A 6674-nucleotide genomic window follows, 5' to 3' on the forward strand; every position below is an offset into this window, starting at 1 on the left:
CAGAGTACCGGTAGCATTACTTTCTGGCTTAACTGGTGGTGCTCCACGCCTAAAATAGGTGTGACTAAAATCCTTCACCGGGTGACAAACACCTCGGCTATCTCAAAGAAAGCGGGCTATGTCAAGCAAATGTCCAATTTTAATTCAAGAAGACTCGGAGGGGGTACGTGAGAAGACAGTTTATATGTACCATTCAAAAATATCAAAGCGGTAAAAAGTAAACAAGTGGCACATTATACCCAAATAAATCACAGTATATACAAAATTAATAAAGCCAAATAAAAGTCAACATGTACAAGCTCGAATTCTGGTTGTCCCCAGCAGAGTCGACAGAGCTGTCACATCCCTTTTCTACCCCTCAAAATAATAATAATAATATGTGTATGGGCCAAAGAGTTTTTCCAATTAAAGTGACAAAATTTGAATATGGATTATTTTATTGTTCGGAATCGCCACTTAGAATTGATTTTTTCGGTGTTCCAAGTCACCATTTATTTGGATCCCTAGTCAAAGGAAAGGTTGACTCTATTTTAATCGGTCCGTAAAAACAAAGTTCGGTTAAGGAATTCTGTTGACCGGGGAGAAGGTATAAGGCATTCCCCGAGTCTCGTGGTTCTAGCACGGTCGCTTTATTGACTTAAACTTGGCTTGAATTAATTTTGGACAAACTGTGATTTATATTATTTTCGTGTTTTACCTATCCTCTTTTATCTCTTGATTATTAGAAAAAATTAAAGAATATTTTTGAATAATAAGATGTCATAACCACACTACGCAAGTGAATGCGTGATCGACAGAATTTATTATTTAGTCATAACGACGCTACGCAAGCGAATCCGCAGTCATGACAGATGATTGTTAGCAAATTATTTACTTTTGAAAAATTGCTGCTATTGTATTGGAGGAAACATTAACCCTCTTTTTTTCAGAAAATTTATTAAATGTCACTACCACGCTACGCAAGCGAATCCGTGATTATGACAAAAGATTTATAAATTAATTAAAACTATTGAATATGACATGAAATTGATGAATTAACTTATCAAAAGTTAAGCGTCACGCTACACAAGTGAGTCCGTGAAGTTAAAGTGCACCTACTATTTGCCTAATGTTTAAATTAATTAAAGGGAAACTAGTTAATTAAAATAGTAGAAAAATCTGATATTATTATTATTATTTCGAGCTTTGTAGTTGGGAAAATTATGCAAATAAATGTTGGACCAACTTTATCCATTTTAAAAAAAATGAGCCAATTTCTTGTTAAAAAAATGGGTCAGCTTGTATGGAACTTTTGGGATGCTGGAATTTATTATTAAAATAAGCCAAGAAATGAATTTCAATTGGCCCAATGCTATATAGAAGAAAATGAGTAATTTTGTTGTTTAAAGGTAAATGAGCCAACTTTTATCTTTGATTCAATAAGGCCCAAAGTTGATACAATCTTAGCTCTTTACTTAGTTTGAGTTCATGACCCTTAACTACATAGTCACAATTGTATAAACGCCTACTTTACAAAAATAGCCATTTTTGCAAATTCGGCAAAATGGCTAGATTCACAAAGATATTATCACAGCATTCCTAGAAGCATATGTTGGCAGTGAAATTTCAGCAACTAAAACGAACTCATGCTATGTGTTATACACTTAAAGTCATTCATGGCATACTTAGCATTGTTACTCAGATATAATAGCTTGAAAACATGCTTAAAAAATCCATAAACGACTTAAATATCACATTCAAAAACTTACAACTCAATATTCAAGTATTATGAAGGGCTATATTCACATTATCACATGCTTGATACATAACAATAACATACAAGCTCTTTTGTTGTCAAACTATTCATCACATCAAACACATTTAAATGGTGCAACATATTCAAGTTGTTCCCATTGCTGAAAATACGTACATTACGAGTCATAAAGGATTACCTGGTAGCAAAAGAATAAACAGTAGTTCAACAACTAAAGCAGCATAAAACCAGCAGCAAAACCAGCAGCAAATCCGTGTTAAAACAACCCGAAAACTTAGAGAGAGAACCTAGAAACGAACTCTAAAGAGGACTTATACTTTTTTAAAAGTTTGCACTCTAAGATTCACTCCCAAAGCTCACCATTTCAGCTTACTTTTCATGTGTTCAATTGCTGATTTTTTTTTTTTTGTTTTTGTGACAAAGCAATTATAAAAAATGCCCCTGGAAGTGTGATGGAGTCCTCCAAAGTGAGGAAAGGACAGCCCTTAAATAGGCAAATTTGGAAAGATTTTGGTTCACCAAATCTCTGTCCGACAAAAACTGACATTGTGTGCTAAACACTGTTCAAAATCTGTCCAAAGGTCAAAGGAAATCTACTATGTCATAAACAAAGAGAAAACATATCATTTCAGCCACCCTAACTAGTAAAAGTAGGCTACTAGCACCTTATTTTGTGATAAAATAACATAAACTTCAGATTTTAACAACATCAATATCACCCTGTTGATTCAAACTAAACCAGGTATTAAAACATGTAATTAAACTTCACACATGTGTTATGAACCAATCGTAAGCAAACAAAAATTAACTATTAAAGCCAAACGAAACGCACGCTATCGTTGGAGCGATTTAATAAAACCAACTAGACAAACATAATCAAAAATGAATTAAATGAAGAAACAAGATAGAAACTAACTTTAACTAAAAAAATTAATAACGGGGCAAAATTACGATTTTACCATATACTCTCAAGCATTTCCTCACTACCTCACTTTAATTAACACAAAGCTATTTTACTACTTCAATAAGTGCAAAAACAGTAAATTTAACATTCCAAAACTTCAAAAACTAATGCTAAAATAATTAATTATAAAAATAAAAAATCAGCCATGAAAAAGAATAAGATTTTACCATTTTACAATTCAAGTGGCCGAAAAAAATAGTGTTATGCCAAAAGAGGGTGTTCGGGGAGGTCGCCGAATTTTCAGGGTGAAATTGGCATCAATAGCTAGGTCTTGAGGAGCTCTATCCATTGATGTAGGTATTGTGAGGTGGTAGTGGTTGGAGCTTCAATAATTTGGGCAAAAAAGTGACGGGAAAGTTTCCTAGATCTAAGATTCAAGGAGTTTGAAGGATTTTTGAAGGATTTGGTTTGGAGATATGAAAAGAGGAAGTTGTGGAGATTACATGGTGTGAATTTGGAGGTGGTCCTCCGGCGGCGGCGATTTCCGGCCGGCGGCGGCAATTTCCGGCCGGCGGCGGTGGGCGGAGCTGGGGCGGCGTAGAGAGAGTGAAGAGAGAGAGAAGAGAGAAGAAGGAGAAAAGAATTATGGGTGAAAATGAGGATAATTTTCAGATTTTTGAGGCTTTAAATACCTAAGCCAAGAGTGAATGAGATCCATTGGATCAAGATGGAATGGATGGGTATGATTTGATCTTGTTTCATTTAGTGAAACGACGTAGTTTTGAGGCAAAACTACGTAGTTTCAGACCCTTTCAATGGCAGCCCTTTATCTTGCACTCTTGGACACTTTTTCTTTCAAATTTGGCCAAATTTCTTCCTTAATCCTACTTATTAAACTAATTTTACACAAATAAATTAATTAAATAACTTATTCTAATGATCAATTAACTATATTAATTCACCAACTGAACAACTAGTTAATTCTTAAAATGCACAAATGAAGAAAGAACTATTTTTTTTAGTATTTTATGATAGGAAATATGCAATTAAAGTCACAAAAATTGAAAAAAATAATTAAAATAACAAACACTAATAACTTTAGGAGGTGTTGAAATAGTGCAAAAATTAGGTGTTCACAATCATTGAGTTTGTTATTGTTGTTTGGAGAGTGGATGATGTTGGCAAGGGATAACAGACAAGAGGAAGACGTCTGTTGAGATTGATATGTAGAATAGCTCAAACAAACATTTTTTTGCAAAGACTCAAAAACTGAATTTTAAAACCCATAAACTTCAAATTCTGACTCCGCCACTGTTCAGACGATCGTCGAACAAAAAAGAAAATACTGCTAACTTTTACTTATGTAGGAGTGGAATATTCAAGCACTAAACATGAGGATTGAAAAAATAGACATATATTAGACTATGTCACAATCAAGATTGTCAAAATGAAATTGCCCAGCATTTTCTTGTCCTTATCACCAATATATAATTATGAGAGTGGGTGCAGGGGCGAATTTATAGGTGTAATTACGGGGCACGTGAACCCATAATTTCTATGTAAAATTAGATATTTTATGTACATATTTTCTAAATTAGTATAATATTAACTGTTGGCATCCATATTTCAAAAAGGTTGAATGGTGCACTTGGTTGAATGTTGAGTTATTTACCAAAAGGTATAAGGATCAATTTTCGCTAGATACATTTTTTCCTCATTTTTTTTAGTAGTATACCCATGTACTAAAAATTCTAAATTCGCCTCTGACGGATGGCAAGGGGTAGCAGACAAGAGGGAGTCGTCTGTTGAGATTGATATGTAGAAAAGCTCAAACAAACATTTTAATTTTTTTTTTTTTTTTGCAAAAACTCAAAAACTGAATATTCAAAACAAATGCCACCTTAGGTTTGGTTTTTAAGATAGATAATTAATTCATAGAACTCCTTTGTGTACCTTGGCAAACATGTTAGGCCGACTCTTCAATGTGTAATAAACTTTATTGCGATAGATGTATTTATCAACTTATGCTCTATGTATGTCAATACTTTTTTCTTTGTAGTAATATAATTAAAGCTCACCAAAATATTGTTAAAAATCAAAGGGATTATTGTTTTAATTCAAAATGTGAAAGAAATATTATTTTCTAATCATTAAAAGTTAAGGGAGTTTGAAATTTACTCTAGAAAAATTGTATGAAACGATGTACATAGATAGACTGATGAGCATATCATATGGTATGTTACCTCATTCGTAGAGGCGGACCCGAAATTTTAACGTAACGGAGGCATCACTATTTTGCTTAACTAGTGTTCCCAAAGATTTTAGTATTCAGTGTCAAATTATTTATGAAATTATTTTTAAGATATACGTATATAAATATACAAGATTTCTGCCAAAATTTACGGGGTGCAATGATCCCTCACCACGACACATAGGTCCGCTCTGCTTATCGGTATTTGGTAGGGAATCTCATTGACAAGCTGGTTGATTGGATTGTCTTGCTCCTCAAAATAAATTAAGAAATGAAAGGAAAGAATAAGTTGACAATAAGGGCCTATCTTAATGGTAATGTGGCATCAAATCAAATTGCAAAAGCACGAAACCATATTTTATCTTCAATATATAATTTAATTAAATAAACTTTCTTTTATATAATGCATCTACATCCCTTATACATATTATTGAACGAAACGCATTAATGCATATGCACTTATTCAAAGAAAAAAAAAATCTCTTTTCTGTTCCCTTGTAACGGTAAATGATATTATTATTTAAAGACCAAGAATTCACTACTAAAAAACAGCAATTATTGATAGATAAATTTTGTAGATAAGCACAAAAATTTATTGTTAATCCTATTTAGTGATGAATTAACGACATATTATTAAGAAATTCTGTTAGCTACCAGCGATTTAGCGATTAATAATTGAGGAAGTTCGTAGCTAATTTTAGTTTTTATTATTATAATTAATTTCAAAGATAATGTTCTTCTTTATAACCTTTTGCTCCCTTGAGAAACTTTCGCTACGTCACATATTCATAATGAAATAGGAAAAACTTATCTCATCTTTGCTTATGAAAATTACGGTTAAAAATATCCGTAGAAAAAGCATTACGTGTATCCAGTGTATGCACCAAATTTAATTAATATAGCTTTAAAAGAACATTAATTGCAAACTGAGGCAAGTGAGACTTTCTTAATTTTTCTTTCTTTGATTATGAGTTTTACGGTTTTAAACTTACCATAATCAAACATCAATTTTTCGAATCTAGGAAAATTAAAATAAAGAAAATCAAATACATAAAAATGGAAAAAACCATTCTCTCATTTCGTTCACAAAAACAAGAACATGAGAACTTCATTTCCTAGCCAGAAAATAGATGTTTTAGCATTTGACACAAGGATATGGCATAAGGATGTGCAATTGCCATTCATCATCTGGTAGCTATTCATGGATAAATTCCTAGTGATAGAGGGTGGCAAGATATAGGCTAAACACTGAAAAATGCTATTTTTGCAAATCTCCCTGAATCAAGATGAGCATTAGACGTAGTGTTGTTTCCAGCTCAAGCAAAAAACGGTAGCCCGGTGCACAAAGCATCTTTCATTCACACCGGCTCCGGGGAAGGGTGGCACCCTAAGGGATGTGAAGTAAACCGCCTACCCTAATGCAAGTATTAATAACTATTTTTCCTCTCCTTTTTTCAGACAGGAATTAGCAGTTGCTTCTAATGAGTAGTAACTCTGCAATAAACAGCTTCTTGGATATGCACCTGAATGGATGAAGTTTAAGTTACTGGCACACCTTATGTTCTTTTTTTTTTTTTTTTTTTTTTTTGTGAGAGCCAGAATGAGTTTCTAAGCACAGACACTGTAATTTTTATATACAATCAGATCACTTATTAGGTAATTATAGGCAGGTTTCTTGATATGCACTAATAGGTAATCTGGTAAAAATAGCAACAAAGTTGCTGTCACAGGCTAAAATTCACTAATAGTCCTAGCCAGAAAAAAGA

The 6674-nt window shown here is 33.0% G+C and overlaps 1 long non-coding RNA gene across 1 annotated transcript; it reads right to left on the reverse strand.

Moving 5' to 3' along the window:
- Positions 1-1684: 1684 nt before the first annotated feature.
- LOC142163015 (uncharacterized) lies at positions 1685-3311 on the reverse strand. Its single transcript, XR_012694476.1, has 2 exons — positions 2885-3311; positions 1685-1931 (listed from the first exon to the last, which is right to left on the reverse strand). It is a non-coding gene; the product is annotated as an uncharacterized LOC142163015 (long non-coding RNA).
- Positions 3312-6674: the final 3363 nt, after the last annotated feature.

Source organism: Nicotiana tabacum, chromosome 1, assembly GCF_000715075.1.
Source record: "Nicotiana tabacum cultivar K326 chromosome 1, ASM71507v2, whole genome shotgun sequence".
In the NCBI taxonomy this organism is placed as follows: domain Eukaryota; kingdom Viridiplantae; phylum Streptophyta; class Magnoliopsida; order Solanales; family Solanaceae; genus Nicotiana; species Nicotiana tabacum.